This window comes from Protomyctophum parallelum (assembly GCF_964188405.1).
Source record: "Protomyctophum parallelum genome assembly, chromosome: 16".
NCBI lineage: Eukaryota > Metazoa > Chordata > Actinopteri > Myctophiformes > Myctophidae > Protomyctophum > Protomyctophum parallelum.
Genome location: NC_139711.1, coordinates 45,975,398 through 45,994,865, shown reverse-complemented (window position 1 = coordinate 45,994,865; position 19,468 = coordinate 45,975,398).

Here is a 19,468-nt window from a genome sequence, read left to right as displayed (position 1 = left end):
ACACAGGACAAAGGCCTTCAGACTGTCTATAGTCTATGCACACACAGGACAAAGGCCTTCAGACTGTCTATAGTCTATGCACACACAGGACAAAGGCCTTTCCTGTCTATAGTCTATGCACACACAGGACAAAGGCCTTCAGACTGTCTATAGTCTATGCACACACAGGACAAAGGCCTTCAGACTGTCTATACTCTATGCACACACAGGACAAAGGCCTTCAGACTGTCTATAGTCTATGCACACACAGGACAAAGGCCTTCAGACTGTCTATAGTCTATGCACACACAGGACAATGGCCTTCAGACTGTCTATAGTCTATGCACACACAGGACAAAGGCCTTTCCTGTCTATAGTCTATGTGCACATACAGGACAAAGGCCTTTTTCAGACGGCCAGCGACTGCAGGCACGCCTACTGTAGTAGTTCATTTTCCAAAGAGATTGCGTGTGTTTGTTTTGGACGCAGGGCGACAACGCGGGCGTATCTTCGTGCTCGTTTCGTGCACACGCACGCCGGCGACCGACTAGACCTGGATCGCGTTGAGATTTCTTCTTGCGCCACGCGGGTCGCGCCGCTAATGAGCAGACCTGTCATTGGTCCAGGTGACAACGTCTGCGTCAGAATACAAGAAGACTCACCCCGTTTCTGTTTTCCTCCCAGAGTTTTCCCCAGTGAGGGGTTGGAGAGGCTGGACAGCAGACGGCTGGATTTTGAATTTCTCTAACTATAAACTTTCATGACAGCAGACAGACAGCCTAAGTACAAATATAATTTATGAAAAGCTACTACAGTGAAGTCTGTTCACAGAAGTTGTTGTAGGATATGTGGGGATTATCTGACGAGGTACCATTTGAGGGGGCAAAACCTTACATATACTAAATAATACTAAATTGTTTATAAGGTCAATATAAGTAATATAATATAGCCTTTCCACAGGAGTATCTTTTTATATTTTTCCAAAAAGAATACAAACAGCCAATAGCATATTACAAAGTTATCCCCCTCACTGGGGAAAATTCCGGGAGGAAAAACGGGCACGCACCGGGGTGAGTCTTCTTGTTACCCTGCGTCACACACTGCCCGTGTGAAAAGGCCTTAACCCATTCTGGACTGACCTCAACATTTAAATGAATATCTTCTGAATCCTCCAGTTTTCTGAAATGAGCTTGTAGATCTGCTATGTTTAAAACACTGAAGGGGGTTCCCGCCCCAAAATGACACTTCCATGAATGTTGAGCAGACAGGAAGCAGACAAACACTTCCATGAATGTTGAGCAGACAGGAAGCAGACAAACACTTCCATGAATGTTGAGCAGACAGGAAGCAGACAGACACTTCCATGAATGTTGAGCAGACAGGAAGCAGACAAACACTTCCATGAATGTTGAGCAGACAGGAAGCAGACAGACACTTCCATGAATGTTGAGCAGACAGGAAGCAGACAGGCACTTCCATTCAGGCTTTCTGCACGTTACATTTGAGATGTTGTTCTGGCCGGACAGTATAGCACATTTTGTCCTGAAGATGGCGCCAGAGGAAAGGCTATACACGGTGTCCAGGGCATATGAAGTAGCATGGTCAATACTTGAAGAGAGGTGTGTGTGTGTGTGTGTGTGTGTGTGTGTGTGTGTGTGTGTGTGTGTGTGTGTGTGTGTGTGTGTGTGTGTGTGTGTGTGTGTGTGTGTGTGTGTGTGTGTGTGTGTGTGTGTGTGTGTGTGTGTGTGTGTGTGTGTGTGTGTGTGTGTGTGTGTGTGTGTGTGTGTGTGTGTGTGTGTGTGTGTGTGTGTGTGTGTGTGTGTGTGTGCGTGCGTGCGTGCTGCAGTCACATAGAGAGAGAGAGAGAGAGAGAGAGAGAGGAGGGGGGGAGAGATCAGTTAGTCAAGAGTCAAGGGATTTGATTGATTGATTTGATTGATTACTCTATTACAGTTTCTCAACGTTTTTTGGCCGAGGACAATTTACAATGTAGGCATTTAGCAGACGCTCTTGATCCAGAGCGACTTACATTTAAGCAGAAACAAATGTCATATATCACATTATTATTATATATAATATAATATTATTATTATGGTTATCTTTGAAGAACAAAGAAGGGTCCCGCACAATGCCAGAAACTTGCCAAAAAAATGTTGCTCTTTATTTGTCAACGTTTCGGTCTATTCGACCTTCATCAGGACAGACATCACATATATAAAAAATAGTTATCATGAATCATGTATAAACTAAGAACGTAACAGTGGAGTATCTATGTCAACTATACATACTATACTATATTATATATTATACAATATACATGTGTAGGCCTACTATAAAGTGCTATGACTACATAAAATGCAATTCTAGTGCTGTCTACGTAACGAGCTATAAGTCTGTCTAAAATACTATCTAAGTCGACATAAAGTGCTATCTAAGGGGCTAGGCTAGGGCAAGTGCTATGGGCCATGGTGGAGTCTGAAGAGGTGGGTTTTCAGACTACGGCGGAGAGATTGGGAGTGAGGCTGCAGTTCTGACTGTGATGGGAAGTGCATTCCATAGTTTTGGCATTCAATGAGCTGTCAAGCATGCATGGAGGTATCATAATCAATTTGAATCATGTTAGATATTCACCTTTTTCTTACAGCCCATAGTGCATTGCGTTTGTGTGTGCATAAGTTCCTCTTTCTCTTGCTGTGTTGCCAGTTTTGCAAGAGTGGCCAGGTCTATGAAAACAAGCACAAATGAAAATAGATGATCTACAAGCTCACAGCGACACATTGTGAGGTTGTACTGTATTATTATTTAAAAAACACATTGAGAAATAATTTGGATATTTTTAAAACATTAAAAAAAAAGGCAAAAATATGTTCACATGGGTGTCTGTGGACAATTACATATTAATCTGGGGTTCCTTGATGTGAAGAAATGTGGAAGCAAGCCCAAATAATAAGCAACTATACTGTACACTTTAGAATCAGCCCAAAAAAAAACCCATCAACCAGCAATTACCAATAATTTATTTGCAAGTGACGTTTACAGAAAAAACAAGTCAAAGGTTGCTTATAATAAGCAGACATGGCAACACGGCCTGAAGGAAGCAAAGCACACACACACAAGGAGCCTGCAGTACCTTGGCGGGGAAAAAACACGGATAGCCATTTGAAGCCCGTAAGACACGGCCATCTTGAATACAACGCCTATCCGGAACGCATACATCATGTGCTCCACTGAGCCCCCACCAGTGTTGTTTTCGTCGACTAAAACTAAGACGGAAAATGTTCGTCGACTACCTTTTTCCACTGACGAAAACTAAATAAAAACGAATCTATGATGACTGAAACTAAGACTAAATATACTGACAATTTCGTCAACAATAAAAACTAGACTAAAATGTTGTGGACTAGTGGACAAGAGATCCAGTTTTATGCTGGGTTGCATGCTGAAAATAGCAGATATACAATCTCTCTGTGAGATTGTATATCTGCTATTTTCAGCATGCAACTAAAGTGTGAAATTATGTCATTACAACGACATCAAGGCCTGTCAAAACACATTTTAGTCGACTAAATCAACTGTAGATTTAGTCGACTAAAATCGTATGACATTTAGTCGACTAAAACTAGACTAAACGCTAGAACATTCCAAGTGACTAAAATGTGACTAAAACTAAGTGAAAACTATTCAAGAGACAACGACTAAAACTAAAATAGAAATTTGCTGCCAAACACAACACTGAGCCCCCACCCCTTTCGACTTCCATATTTGGAGACTGGGACAATGCCTCTCAACCAATCACAACGCGAGGTCGGCCCTGACCCGTGACGTGACATCACTCCCGACATAAAAGAGAGAGTTCATTCCAGGTTTCGTGTAGAGAGTTCATTCCAGGTTTTGTGTATAGTGTTGTTGTTTTGCAGTGTGTTCTTTTGTCACATGAAGCTAAATTGAACATCTTTTGAAAGAGAGATATTTCCCCCGTTCCGTTATATACTCACATTAGCGACATACACCTAAAACACGGACATGCAGATCTTCGTCAAGAGCATCGACAACAAGACCCTCGCCCTGGAGGTGGAGCCGGGCGACGACATCGAGAAGGTCATGGTCAAGATCGAGGAGAAGGAGGGCGTTCCCCCCGAGGAGCAGAAGCTGATCTACGGCGGGAAGCCGCTGGAGGCCCACCGCACCCTGTCCCACTACAAGATCCAGAACCTGCACACCATCCACCAGGTCATGCGTATGAACGGAGGAGGAGGAGGGGGAGTGAGTGACTGGAGGGCTCCACCTCACCTAACCTGACGCTGCCAGATGGGGCGGTATTGGGTAACCATGTTCCCCAACACAGCAACCATCTGGGATCTCTCAGGGAGTTGAGCTATAACACCGAACAGCTCCGTGGTTCGAACCAATCAGCGTGAGCTATAAGGGCGGGATATGTGCGAAACCGGATGTGAAGCTATATAGACACGTCAATATGATTGGTTGTGTTTGCACGCCCACGCCCACGGTGATAGACAGACGGTCCCATCCAATCATCTACCAAGTATCTTGAAAAAAAGGAACAGCACCCGTCATCGAATTTGCTTTCCCGAGATCCCAGATCCCAATAAGCTGTGAAACAAATTTGTGTAGCAAGCTTCTTGGATCTGGCAGCGTCAGGTTACACCTCACCCTGTCCCAGTATGAACGGAGGAGGAGGAGGGTGAGTGAGTGATTCCGCCATATCAAAACCCATTTTGACCTGAGATCAGATTCTATAACGCACAGAAGAATGGTGGTTCTTCTTTAACGCATTTTGACCTGAGATCAGATTCTAAAAAATGTCTTAAATCCTGACCGTTTAAAAAAAGAGCAGACCTATACAAGCTCGTAGCGGCGCAAGCCACTCGGTGGCGCGCTATGAGCTTGTAGATCTGCTATTTTTCAATAGCTAAAGCATGACATGATGCTAACACCAAAAGGGGTTCCCACCCAAAATGGGTTAAAACCCATTCAGACCTGAGGACTAAGAGACTAAGAGACTAAGGTCAGATTCTCACCTAATACTTCGGTAGACTCAGATCCGTATGGGCGGGGAATTGGAATCTTGCATATTTAATTGGCTGCGGTTTGCCTTCACACTGTCATTCGCAGCAATTGGAAACGCAGCAGGGTGGACCTTCATCAATGTGTTCCATTCATAAACTATAGCCTACACAGTGAAATCTATGGTGATAAAATTACACTCATAACGTGCATGTGTCGTGCCGTCTGGGACCCCCCCCCTCTCTCTCTCTCTCTCTCTCTCTCTCTACGCACGCAGCCGCCACACACTGTTCTTTTGGGCATGGAGGCACAGCGCTGCATGAGCGCACTGATATAACTCCCCAGTCCCACACAGTGACAGCACTCCATGTTTACGGCACGCACAGACAGACAGACAGACAGAATATTATGTAGGCTATAATACACTGCAGTGTTTTTATGGGCTTATGGATCAGGGCTTCAGTCTCCTTATTCGACCACGTCTATCCACAGTAACTGGACATCTTTGCGCTGCGTAAAATATGCCTTCTCCGTCTCCAACTGTGTTCAGCTCCTCACCCGCCACATTATGTTTGCTTCATTTCCTTTATTTACTGCGGATTGCATTAACACCTGCACCGAATCGTAGTCAAGTGCGATTCGAAGCGAAGCGAAACCCACGTTTTTGGGCGGAGTAAAATGCGGTTATTTGCTGCGCATTAGGATTCGAATGAGCCTAATTCACACCTGCCAAACGAAGCGCACTTTCTGACAATGCGCAGCAGGATTCGTTTTAATCGCAGCAAAGCTCTCTGGTATGAATGGGACCTAAGAGACTAAGGACCTGAGACTTCTACAGATGTCTTCTAAATCATGACAGTTTTCTGAAAAAAAACCCCTCATGTTTCTATGTCATGTGTGTAACGCCCAGGATTCGAACTCGGGCCTCCCGCGTGAAAGTCCAACATCTTAATAACCACTAGACCAAAGGGATATCCCTCTGGACCAGGGGGGGGGGGGGGGGGGGATATATTAGCCCTTTGAGGCCATCAGGCAGAGGCTCTGAGCCTCTCTGCTATATACAAGTGCCTGGTGCTCAACCTTTTTCATGCGTATGTGCCTTAACCCATTCTGAACGGGAACCCATTTTGGTGTTATAGCATCATGTTATGCTTTAGCTATTGAAAAATAGCAGATCTACAAGCTCGTAGCGCGCCACCGAGTGGCGCGCTACGAGCTTGTAGGTCTGCTATTTTTGAAAAATCGAAGAACGACTGACATTTTCTAGAATCTGATCTCAGGTCAGAATGGGTTAATCAGACCGGTGTGTTGTCCAGTGGAAACCTCGTATGAATCTGATCTCAGGTCAGAATGTCTTAAACCGGCCATATATGGATATAGGTTCGACAAATGTGTCCCGTTAAGACTCACGAGTGGCGAGTCTTACCCTGCCACATTGTGTTGGGGGCCACATGTGTGTTGGGGGCCACATGTGTGTTGGGGGCCACATGTGTGTTGGGGGCCACATGTGTGTTGGGGGCCACATGTGTGTTGGGCCACATGCGTGTTGGGGCCACATGTGTGTTGGGGCCACATGTGTGTTGGGGCCACATGTGTGTTGGGCCACATGCGTGTTGGGGCCACATGTGTGTTGGGGGCCACATGTGTGTTGGGGGCCACATGTGTGTTGGGGGCCACATGTGTGTTGGGCCACATGCGTGTTGGGGGCCACATGTGTGTTGGGGCCACATGCGTGTTGGGGCCACATTGTGTTGGGGGACACATGTGTGTTGGGGGCCACATGTGTGTTGGGGGCCACATGTGTGTTGGGGGCCACATGTGTGTTGGGGCCACATTGTGTTGGGGGCCACATGTGTGTTGGGGGCCACATGTGTGTTGGGGGCCACATGTGTGTTGGGGGCCACATGTGTGTTGGGGGCCACATTGTGTTGGGGCCACATGTGTGTTGGGGGCCACATGTGTGTTGGGGGCCACATGTATGTTGGGGGCCACATGTGTGTTGGGGGCCACATGTATGTTGGGGGCCACATGTGTGTTGGGGGCCACATGTGTGTTGGGGGCCACATGTATGTTGGGGGCCACATGTGTGTTTGGGGCCACATGTGTGTTGGGGGCCACATGTGTGTTGGGGGCCACATGTGTGTTGGGGGCCACATGTGTGTTGGGGGCCACATGTGTGTTGGGGGCCACATGTGTGTTGGGGGCCACATGTATGTTGGGGGCCACATGTATGTTGGGGGCCACATGTGTGTTGGGGCCACATGTGTGTTGGGGGCCACATGTGTGTTGGGGGCCACATGTGTGTTGAGGGCCACATGTGTGTTGGGGGCCACGTGTGTGTTGGGGGCCACATGTGTGTTGGGGGCCACATGTATGTTGGGGGCCACATGTGTGTTTGGGGCCACATGTGTGTTGGGGGCCACATGTGTGTTGGGGGCCACATGTGTGTTGGGGGCCACATGTGTTGAACCCATGTAGAGTATGACCAACAGGGATGGGGAGGATTGCTGTGTCCTCCCAGGTGATCCAGTAAGGCACAATCGCGGTGGCAACACAGACATGAGTCGGGATGATTTATTTGCCATAACAATGACAACGAAATTGAAAAAAGGATAAAATAAATGGCTACTCTAAATTTGGAGATCTTGTATGAAGTATTGCTGTAATATGTTATAGGAACTGATTGCACCGTATAGTCCCCCCAGCCAGGGGCTTCTCTGTTATCCTTTCAGCATACAGTATAGCTTGTTAAAATTGTACTTGATGTACTGTTTTCAATGTCTTATATATAAAGTATTCAATCAATGGAAATTAAATAAATGTAAATAAGGTTGGGGGGGGGGGGGGGGGGGGGGGGGCTCACGGAGTAAAGTGCTCATTGTCAATGGAAGCCAGCGACATTAACCCATTCTGACCTGAGATCAGATTCATACGAGGTTTCCGCCGGACACACACTGGTCTGATGAACCCATTCTGACCTGAGATCGGATTCTAAAAATGTCAGTCGCTCTTCGATTTTTCAAAAATAGCAGACCTACAAGCTCGTATCGCGCCACTCGGTGGCGCGATATGAGCTTGTAGATCTGCTATTTTTAAATAGCTAAAGCATAACATGATGCTGACACCAAAATGGGTGCCCGGACAGAATGGGTTAAGACACAAAGATGCATCTGACCGTTGGTATAGCTGCTGCAAAAGCTACCAAAAAACGTTGAGCTGGTTTCAACATCAGCTATACAAAGACTACAATAAAACTACAAATATGCTTTGCATCTTTTAGTCTTTTGCATCCGCCTGTGTGATTGCAGCGCCTCATTCCCACGGTATGAACTCTGACCTCTCCGACCCACCCGACTAAAAAACATCGTTGCCTCTCAAAGTCCAACCCTCCGTCCTCGCCGTGAGAGGTGGAAGCAGCTGACGCTGACTGACAGGGCTCTGGTCAATCTGCACTAACTAACTTAAAGGAGAATTCCATGCTAGAAGGCTTTCTTACCTTTATGTGTAGTTGTTGCGTCCCCACCAAAGAGGTCCAGGTGTTATTTTGTGCAAAAGTGCACTGTTGGCTATTTCCCCTAATAGCTTTTAAGCCCTCAATGGGGGTTGAGTTTTTGAGCTAATTCACTTGTTTCCATCGAAATTTTGAATTTGATTTACATTATGAAGAGAGGATATATACAAAAAGCGATGGAAATAAGCAAATTAGCACAACACCCCAATGCCCCATTCAATTAAATGCAATTCAATTAAATTAATTTAGGGCTTATGGTAGGGGAAATAGCCAATAATGCACTTTTGCACAAAATAACACCTGGACCTCTTTGTTGGGGACGTAACAACTACAAATAACACCTGGACCTCTTTGTTGGGGACGTAACAACTACAAATAACACCTGGACCTCTTTGGTGGGGACGTAACAACTACAAATAACACCTGGACCTCTTTGGTGGGGACGTAACAACTACAAATAACACCTGGACCTCTTTGGTGGGGACGTAACGACTACGAATAACACCTGGACCTCTTTGGTGGGGACGTAATGACTACAAATAAAGGTAAGAAAGCCTTCTCGCATGGAATTCTCCTTTAACTAACTAACTAAGGTCATATTCACACCAGAAGGCTTTACTGCGATTAAGATGAATCCTGCTGAACGTTGTCGGAAAGTGTGCTTCGTTTGGCAGGTGTGAATTAAGCCTCATTCGAATCCTAAACCGCATCAAAGAACCGCATTCTACTTCGCCAAAACAACGGGGCTTTCGCTTCGCTTCCAATCACACTTGATTTGGATTCAGTGCAGGTGTGAATGCAACCCGCAGCAAATAAAGGAAATGAAGAAAACAATGTTTGTTTCATTCCCCATTTAATGGCATTTCTATCTCTGGGACCCCCAATTTATATTGTAAAAACAATGTTAATGTATCTCTGAGAGGGTACTATTTCAGAGTTACAGACCCATAAGGGTCCATTTGGTTCCAAACTATCATTTAGCTTGGGACCCCCTGGAACTCCCTCACGGACCCCTTGGGGTCCCCGGACCCCACTTTGGGAAGCAGACCAGGGGCGGGCTCTTTAAATCACCCTGTTTCCCCGGCCCCTCCCCCTATAGCTCTGTTGTGTTTGGAAGGAAAACTAGTCACATAATGTTAGCTTCAATCACATGGAATAAATGGCTCATCAGGGAGTGAAAACTATACTGCTGAAAGACACATAATGTGTGACTGAAAGATAAGTTTATCTAGGCTAATCATCATCTCCATGACAAAATAACTGGTTGGGCATTTTCTTCCCAGAGGAGGTGAGTTAGCTGCCTAATGTTAACTACTTGGCCGCCATACATGCAATATAGAGCTGCATTGTTTGAATATGTTGTATACAGTCGGTAAGTACTATTGATATGTATTGATTGTACATGCAGGACAGGCCTAGTCATAGTAAAGCACATAATGGTAGGCCTGCTGTGTGTATTTGGTTTAAATCTGTACACGTAAACACTGTGCCCCTTCCTCCTACATTTCTGAACTAATAACAGCTCCCCCTAGTCCAGGACACTCAGATCCTCCACTCTCAAACTCATTGCAGTCCCCCCTTCAAACCTGGAAACAAAAGGTGATCAGGCTTTCTCTGTAGCTAGACTACACTTGTCTTAAACTACGTTAAACTCACAAACATTGCAGCTGTATAGTCCAAGCTTGAATTATCCTCTTGCAATCATCCGAGCTTGTTTTTCATAAAAATCCACCTGAGCTATACTTTCTGTCAAGAAATTCTGCGCAGGTTTTCTTTTCGAAGTGCTGGGGTTTGGAAGCACTCGTCGTATGTCACTGAACGGCCCTGGCGTACCACCTGTTTCAAATTTGCACATAATGCAGGAGGCAGCAGCGCGAACCGTTAACAAAAACGAGTGCTTCCAAACTGCAACACTTAAAAAATGAATCCACCTGCAGAGGATGTCTTGACAGAAAGTAGCTCATAACATATCTACGGTGGATTTTTATGAAAAACAAGCTCGGCAGATTGAAAGAGGATAATTCAAGCTTGGACTGCAGCTGCAATGTTGGTGAGTTTAACGTAGTTAAAGACAAGCAGATCGCAAACCAAATTGGATGAGTGGGGAGTCAATGGAGAACTCTACATTCATCCCATTATAAAAAAATCTAGAGTTGCAAATTGCGGCTAGGCTAGACCTACACTCTGGAATAGTCTTCCACTCCACATAAAGGCTAGCCCCACCCTGGAATTTTTTTTAATCCAACCTGAAAACACACCTTTTTACTCTGGCTTGTTATACAGTGTGAAGTTTAATGTTTATTGTTTAGTTTTTGTTGTTATTTTGTTTGTTTTTGGCCAGTTTTTTTCCAATTGTATTACATGTTTTATTACTACACTGTGACAGACTATACGGTCTACCTGTTCTGGAAAGCACTTTGGGTCAACTGCATGCTGTTGTTTTTAAATGCGCTATATAAATATAATTGACGTGACTTGACGTAGGCTATGAGGCTAATGACATTATGTCGGCGTTTGGAAGCACTCGTTTTCATGAACCCACCGTCCTGCTGCTTCCTGCATTATGTGCACATTCAGAACAGGTGGTACGCAGGGACCGTTCAGTGACATACGACGAGTGCTTCCAAACTCCAACACTTTTCACCTGCACAGAACTTCTTGCCAAAAATAGCTCATAACGTCTATGGTGTATTTTTAATGAAACCCAAAAACTTAGATAGGAGATAGAAAGAGGCCGTTGTGATTTTAATGTTGTTTAATACAAGCACATTGGACTTTTCTGTTTGGGTGAATGGGCTAATAGCTGGTGTTGCAACTCTAGATTCAATCCATGAAAACATCTAGTGTTGCTAATTGCGGCTATGTTATGTTGAACAAAAAACACACACACACACACACACACACACACACACACACACACACACACACACACACACACACACACACACACACACACACACACAGTCATAGGCTGTTTGTAGCCACAATTTGTTTTATAATGTGATGAATCTAGAGTTGCAATACCATGCATCCATTGACTCCCCATACATCTGCGACAGTGCGATCTGCTTGTATTAAACAACGTTAAACTCACCAACATTGCAGCTGTATAGGCCAAGCTTGAATGATCCTCTTTCAAAATCTGCAAAGCGTTTGTTTCAGAAAAATCCACCACAGACAAGTTATGAGCCACTTTCCCGCGACGCGTTGTGAGCTTGTAGATCGGCTATTTTCAGCATGCAACCAAGTGTAAAATGACTTGTATACTGGATCTCTCGTCCACTAGTCCCTTCCTAACCTTTTAGTCTAGTTTTTTATTTGTCGACGGAATTGTCAGTAGCCTATATTTAGTCTTATATAGTTTTAGTCGTCATAGCTTAGTTTTCGCCAGTGAAAAAAGGCAGACGACGGACGTTTTTCGTCTTTGTTTCAGTCGACGAAAACAACACTGACGAGGGCCGCCTTGAGGAATAGTATAGCGGAGGTTAGTATTACGTTATGCTTTCGCTATTGAAAAATAGCAGATCTACAAGCTCATAGCGCGCCACCGAGTGGCGCGCTACGAGCTTGTAGGTCTGCTATGGGCGACTGTGGCTCAAGAGGTAGAGCAGGTCGTCCAATGATCCATGGATCGGCGGTTCGAATCCCGGCTCCTCCTGTCTACATGTCGAAGTGTCCTTGGGCAAGACACTGAACCCCAAATTGCTCCCGATGTGCTGGTTGGTACCTTGCATGGCTTCCGCCGCAATCGGTGTATGAATGTGTGTATGAATGGGTGTGAATGTAATGCACAATCTATGTAAAGCGCTTTAGATAAAGGCGCTATATAAATGCACCATTTATCATTTACGTTTTTCGTCTTGGTTTCAGTCGACGAAAACAACACTGCCGGTGGCCGCCTTGAGGAAAAGGAGGTGTGTGGAGGATGGAGAAGACTGGAGACTCCATGTCTCTCTAACCATGATGGGCTCCACAGTTCCACACCTGGACATCACTCAGACACAACTGATGACGTCAAGTACAAGACGGAAGAAGGTAGGAACCTTTTTCATTCATTTATTTTTCCCCCTGCAGCATGCTTGTGTTGTTGTATGCTCATAAGTGGCCTTGTGGTTAGAGTGTCCGCCCTGAGGTCGGGGGTTCGATCCCCGGCCGGGTCAAACCAAAGACGGTAAAAATGGGACCCAATGTGAATGCTTGACACTCAGCATCAAGGGTTGGATTGGGGGTGGGAAGTGAGGACGCTGGCGTCGACTGTTCGCCGCTTCACCTCCCAACGTATGAATTTAATGAACCATTGTAAGTGCTTTGAGTATAGGCGCGTAGTGCATAGAAAAGCGCCATAAAAACGGAATTCATTATGCTTTGTTTAACAGTGGCGTGCACAGACATATAGAGGGGGTTGTATGCTTTGTTTAACAGTGGTGTGCACAGACATTTAGAGGGGGTTGTATATGCTTTGTTTAACAGTGGTGTGCACAGACATTTAGAGGGGGTTGTATATGCTTTGTTTAACAGTGGTGTGCACAGACATTTAGAGGGGGTTGTATGCTTTGTTTAACAGTGGTGTGCACAGACATATAGAGGGGGTTGTATATGCTTTGTTTAACAGTGGCGTGCACAGACATATAGAGGGGGTTGTATATGCTTTGTTTAACAGTGGTGTGCACAGACATTTAGAGGGGGTTGTATGCTTTGTTTAACAGTGGCGTGCACAGACATTTAGAGGGGGTTGTATATGCTTTGTTTAACAGTGGCGTGCACAGACATTTAGAGGGGGTTGTATATGCTTTGTTTAACAGTGGTGTGCACAGACATTTAGAGGGGGTTGTATGCTTTGTTTAACAGTGGCGTGCACAGACATTTAGAGGGGGTTGTATATGCTTTGTTTAACAGTGGTGTGCACAGACATTTAGAGGGGGTTGTATATGCTTTGTTTAACAGTGGCGTGCACATACATTTAGAGGGGGTTGTATATGCTTTGTTTAACAGTGGCGTGCACAGACATTTAGAGGGGCAGGTTGTTGTATGCTTTGTTTAACAGTGGCGTGCACAGAAATTTAGAGGGGCAGCTTGTTGTATGCTTTGTTTAACAGTGGCGTGCACAGACATTTAGAGGGGCAGCTTGTTGTATGCTTTGTTTAACAGTGGCGTGCACAGACATTTAGAGGGGCAGGTTGTTGTATGCTTTGTTTAACAGTGGCGTGCACAGACATTTAGAGGGGCAGGTTGTTGTATGCTTTGTTTAACAGTGGCGTGCACAGACATTTAGAGGGGCAGGTTGTTGTATGCTTTGTTTAACAGTGGCGTGCACAGACATTTAGAGGGGCAGGTTGTTGTATGCTTTGTTTAACAGTGGCGTGCACAGACATCTCTCTCAAAATGGCTCAATAGTGTGGGATTTTATAGATTTAGGTAAGAAATGAAGACGCGTGCACACTGTGGGCTCGGATGCTAGTGATAAGTGCCTTCATAGGTGACTGTGTTCATTTGGTATTGAAGCATTTAGAGATGTGGATCTACTGACTGTGGAATTGACACTTTTACTTAAAGTACTTTTTCTTTGTACCTTCTGGCTTGCATGGCGTTAATTCTCTCTCTCTCTCTCTCTCTCTCTCTCTCTTTCTCTCTCTCTCTCTCTCCAGTCTCTCTCTCTCTCTCTCTCTCTCTCTGTCTCTCTGTCTCTCTCTCTCTCTCTCTCTCTCTCTCTCTCTCTCTCTCTCTCTCTCTCTCTCTCTCTCTCTCTCTCTCTCTCTCTCTCGTGTTAAATGTCCCCAGGTACTTTTGGGATCTGGAATGGCCCCTGAGATCTACAAGCTCGTATCGCGCCACCGAGTGGTGCGCTACGAGCTTGTAGGTCTGCTATTTTTGAAAAACTTGAAGAAGACATTTTTAAAATCTGATCTCAGGTCAGAATTGAAACTGTCAGGATATAGAAGACATTTTTAGAATCTGATCTCAGGTCAGAATGGCTTAAGTGGTGTCTGTTACTCCTCTGTCTGTAGCCGTGTGTCTGTTACTCCTTCATCATGTCTCCATAAAGTGCACCCGTCCACTGCCTTGATTTTCACTCATGGAAACTAAATAAAAACTAAGCTATGATGACTAAGACTATAAGACTGAACATATTGTCAATTTCCTCAACAAATGAAAGAAGAGAGAGACAGAGAGAGAGAGAGAGATATTGACCCTGAACCTCCACTGGTCACTCTGTCGTGTGTGTGTGTGTGTGTGTGTGTGTGTGTGTGTGTGTGTGTGTGTGTGTGTGTGTGTGTGTGTGTGTGTGTGTGTGTGTGTGTGTGTGTGTGTGTGTGTGTGTGTGTGTGTGTGTGTGTGTGTGTGTGTGTGTGTGTGTGTGTGTGTGTGTGTGTGTGTGTGGTGCGCACCATGATCCATATGTTAGCTGTCCAGTGGGTGTTCTAATGCGCTGCAACCTGCTGGAGAAGTGACGTTTGACAGGAAACAGTGCACACACACACACACCAGCTGGCTGCCAACAGAACGTATGGAAAGATTAGCCCATTCTGACCTGAGATCAGATTCTAAAAAATGTCTTCTACGTCAGTCGCTCTTCGATTTTTCAAAAATAGCAGACCTACAAGCTCATAGCGTGCCACTCGGTGGCGCGCTATGAGCTTGTAGGTCTGCTATTTTTCAATAGCTAAAGCATAACATGATGCTAACACCAAAATGGGTTCCCGCGCAAAATGGGTTAGTGATGGACATACAACCTCTCTCCACCTTTGGGCGACTGTGGCTCAGGAGGTAGAGCAGGTCGTCCAATGATCCATGGGTCGGCGGTTCGAATCCCGGCTCCTCCTCTTGTCTACATGTCGAAGTGTCCTTGGGCAAAGACACTGAACCCCACATTGCTCCCGATGTGCTGGTTGGTACCTTGCATGGCTTCCGCCGCAATCGGTGTATGAATGTGTGAATGTAATGCACAATCTATGTAAAGCGCCTTGGATAAAGGCGCTATATAAATGCACCATTTACCATTTACCTCTCTCTCTCTCTCTCATATATATATATATATATATATATATATATATATTTCAATAAACCCATTTCATAACCCTCTTATGTCCAACACTGTTATAGTATTATTGTACATTGGGGTGGGCAACTGGTGGCCCGGGGGCCACATGCGGCCCCCACCTTCACCTAATGCGGCCCGCGCATGTTAATATCAGAATACTGATGTAGTATTGATTTCAGCTGTTACAATTCCAAACCTGCTTTAATTACTTCATGACTAGTATTAATGACTATAGTACTTAACCCATTCTGACCTGAGATCAGATTCTAAAAATGTCTTCTACATCCTGACAGTTTTCATTCTGACCTGAGATCAGATTCAAAAAATGTCTTCTATGTCAGTCACTCTTCGATTTTTTTTCAAAAATAGCAGACCTACAAGCTCGTAGCGCGCCACTCGGTGGCTAACTTTTGGTGTTAGCACTATGTTATGCTTTAGCTATTGAAAAATAATAATAATAATAATAATAATAATACATTAATCACAATGAATAACATTTGGTGAGAAACACATGATTAGAACTAGACTATTATAATAATAATTCGAATACTTTAGTATTTTCACGGGGGAGCGTTGCACGTCACGTCGCCGCATCGATTCTGAAAGTGTCACCTGTCGTCTGCCTCCGCGTCAACTTTTGCAACAACACTTCCGTGACATTGAGAGAACCATCCGAAGGATTCCAGTCACGCCAAAGGGGTAATAATTGCTCTAACCCATTCTGAACGGGCACCCATTTTGGTGTTAGCATCATATTATGCTTTAGCTATTGAAAAATAGCAGATCTACAAGCTCATAGCGCGCCACCGAGTGGCGCGATACGAGCTTGTAGGTCTGCTATTTTTGAAAAATCGAAGAACGACTGACATTTTTTTAGAATCTGATCTCAGGTCAGAATGGGTTCATCAGACCCAGTGTGTGTCCAGTGGAAAACCTCATATGAATCTGATCTCAGGTCAGAATGGGCTAATGGAGGCGGCCTGCTCTTCTGAAATCAGCCACATGCCACTCAACACCCATCTCGACTGGGACGCTGTCACTCAACACCAGTGGTGTGGAAAGTAACTAAGTATATTCTTGTACTACTTTTTTTCCTGTTGTGTATGTGTCTACGGAGTTAACATTACTCTAATAGACCCCCAGGTGTTCTGTATGTGTCTACGGAGTTAACATTACTCTAATAGACCCCCAGGTGTTCTGTATGTATGTGTCTATGGAGTTAACATTACTCTAATAGACCCACAGGTGTTCTGTATGTGTCTACGGAGTTAACATTACTCTAATAGACCCCGAGGTGTTCTATATGTATGCGTCTATGGAGTTAACATTACTCTAATAGACCCCCAGGTGTTGTGTATGTGTCTATGGAGTTAACATTACTCTAATAGACCCCCAGGTGTTGTGTATGTGTCTACGGAGTTAACATTACTCTAATAGACCCCCAGGTGTTCTGTATGTGTCTATGGAGTTAACATTACTCTAATAGACCCCCAGGTGTTCTGTATCTGTCTATGGAGTTAACATTACTCTAATAGACCCCCAGGTGTTCTGTATCTGTCTATGGAGTTAACATTACTCTAATAGACCCCCAGGTGTTCTGTATCTGTCTATGGAGTTAACATTACTCTAATAGACCCCCAGGTGTTCTGTATGCGTCTATGGAGTTAACATTACTCTAATAGACCCCCAGGTGTTCTGTATGTGTCTATGGAGTTAACATTACTCTAATAGACCCCCAGGTGTTCTCTATGTGTCTATGGAGTTAACATTACTCTAATAGACCCCCAGGTGTTCTGTATCTGTCTATGGAGTTACCATTACTCTAATAGACCCCCAGGTGTTCTGTATCTGTCTATGGAGTTAACATTACTCTAATAGACCCCCAGGTGTTCTGTATGTGTCTATGGAGTTAACATTACTCTAATAGACCCCCAGGTGTTGTGTATGTGTCTATGGAGTTAACATTACTCTAATAGACCCCCAGGTGTTCTGTATGTGTCTATGGAGGTAACATTACTCTAATTAGACCCCCAGGTGTTCTGTATGTGTCTATGGAGTTAACATTACTCTAATAGACCCCCAGGTGTTGTGTATGTGTCTATGGAGTTAACATTACTCTAATAGACCCCCAGGTGTTCTGTATGTGTCTATGGAGGTAACATTACTCTAATTAGACCCCCAGGTGTTTTGGCCTGCACATAAAAACATAATTTTAACACTTTCTCTGCTGATTGAGATTGCATAATAGGTGTCTGAATCTGGATCTCTTTTTCTCCTGATTAATTGTGCAGTACTGGGGCTCCCCCTGGCCTAGCGGTCCAGGCGCATTCCACACATATATGCTCTGGCCTGACAGCGTGTCGCGTGTTCGAGTCCCGTTCATGACGTCCTTTGCTGCATCTCTCTCCCCTTCTCTCTCTCCCTCTTTCCTGTCTTCACTGTAACTATCAATAAAGGCACAAAAGCCAAAAACAAATGTTTAAAAAAAAAAGTGCAGTAGGCAGTTTGGTCTCCTCAGCAACACAGAGAAATGGTTGTAGTTCTCATTATGTTTCCTCAGCAACACAGAGGAATGGTTGTAGTTCTCTATGTCTCCTCAGCAACACAGAGGAATGGTTGTAGTTCTCTATATCTCCTCAGCAACACAGAGGAATGGTTGTAGTTCTCATTATGTTTCCTCAGCAACACAGAGGAATGGTTGTAGTTCTCTATGTCTCCTCAGCAACACAGAGGAATGGTTGTAGTTCTCTATATGTCTCCTCAGCAACACAGAGGAATGGTTGTAGTTCTATATGTCTCCTCAGCAACACAGCGGAATGGTTGTAGTTCTTTATGTCTCCTCAGCAACACAGCGGAATGGTTGTAGTTCTTTATATGTCTCCTCAGCAACACAGAGGAATGGTTGTAGTTCTTTATGTCTCAGCAACAGAGAGGAATGGTTGTAGTTCTATATGTCTCCTCAGCAACACAGAGGAATGGTTGTAGTTCTATATGTCTCCTCAGCAACACAGAGGAATGGTTGTAGTTCTTTATGTCTCCTCAGCAACACAGAGGAATGGTTGTAGTTCTCTATGTGTCTCCTCAGCAACACAGAGGAATGGTTGTAGTTCTCTATGTGTCTCCTCAGCAACACAGAGGAATGGTTGTAGTTCTCTATGTGTCTCCTCAGCAACACAGAGGAATGGTTGTAGTTCTCTATATGTCTCCTCAGCAACACAGATGAATGGTTGTAGTTCTTTATATGTCTCCTCAGCAACACAGAGGAATGGTTGTAGTTCTATATGTCTCCTCAGCAACACAGAGGAATGGTTGTAGTTATTTATGTCTCCTCAGCAACACAGAGGAATGGTTGTAGTTCTCTATGTGTCTCCTCAGCAACACAGAGGAATGGTTGTAGTTCTCTATATGTCTCCTCAGCAACACAGAGGAATGGTTGTAGTTCTCTATATGTCTCCTCAGCAACACAGAGGAATGGTTGTAGTTCTCTATATGTCTCCTCAGCAACACAGATGAATGGTTGTAGTTCTCTATATCTCCTCAGCAACACAGAGGAATGGTTGTAGTTCTCTATATGTCTCCTCAGCAACACAGAGGAATGGTTGTAGTTCTTTATGTCTCCTCAGCAACACAGAGGAATGGTTGTAGTTCTCTATGTCTCCTCAGCAACACAGAGGAATGGTTGTAGTTCTATATGTCTCCTCAGCAACACAGAGGAATGGTTGTAGTTCTCTATATGTCTCCTCAGCAACACAGAGGAATGGTTGTAGTTCTCTATGTGTCTCCTCAGCAACACAGAGGAATGGTTGTAGTTCTCTATATGTCTCCTCAGCAACACAGAGGAATGGTTGTAGTTCTCTATATGTCTCCTCAGCAACACAGAGGAATGGTTGTAGTTCTCTATGTCTCCTCAGCAA